Source organism: Ochlerotatus camptorhynchus, unplaced genomic scaffold (genome assembly GCF_037179485.1).
Source record: "Ochlerotatus camptorhynchus isolate MF236.1 unplaced genomic scaffold, CSIRO-AGI_Acam_v1.1 ptg000258l, whole genome shotgun sequence".
In the NCBI taxonomy this organism is placed as follows: Eukaryota; Metazoa; Arthropoda; class Insecta; order Diptera; family Culicidae; genus Ochlerotatus; species Ochlerotatus camptorhynchus.
Window position 1 is genome coordinate 715,044 of NW_027040748.1, and position 818 is coordinate 715,861.

Genomic DNA, 818 nt, shown 5'->3' on the forward strand with positions numbered 1-818 from the left:
GTTCTCTCCACCGCTAGGTGTCACTACCAATTGAAATTCAAATGGCTCCGTTTCTGATTCCCATCCCAACAAACAATTGAGAGCTCTTATAAAACACCTGAGTTGATCAAACGTTGAATAATAGCTTCCAGAGTTGAACAAGAATGTAGTTGTATTGCCATTTGATTAAAAGTTTTAAAAGCTATTGGAGCACTCCTAAATGATTATTTACGTTCGGTTTAACTATATGCTTTATAAGACCTACGATAACTTTTATAGCACCTTAGTTAAACTGATTCACAAAAGCTATACAGAACGTGGAATAAACGCATCACAACAAACCATTGGGAGCTCTTATACAACACCTGAGTTGATCAAACGTTGAATAATAGCTTCCAGAGTTGTACAAGAATGTAGTTGTATTGCCATTTGGTTAAAAGCTTCAAAAACTGCTTGGAGCACTCCTAAATGATTGTTTACGTTCGGTTAAACTGTTTGACAGGAGCCATAAAGGATGTGGAATAAACGCATCACAACAAACCATTGGGAGCTCTTATACAACACCTGAGTTGATCAAACGTTGAATAATAGCTTCCAGAGTTGTACAAGAATGTAGTTGTATTGCCATTTGGTTAAAAGCTTCAAAAACTGCTTGGAGCACTCTTAAATGATTGTTTACGTTCGGTTAAACTGTTTGACAGGAGCTTCTATAGGATGTGGAATAAACGCATCAAAACAAACCATTGGGAGCTCTTATACAACACCTGAGTTGATCAAACGTTGAATAATAGCTTCCAGAGTTGTACAAGAATGTAGTTGTATTGCCATTTGGTTAAAAG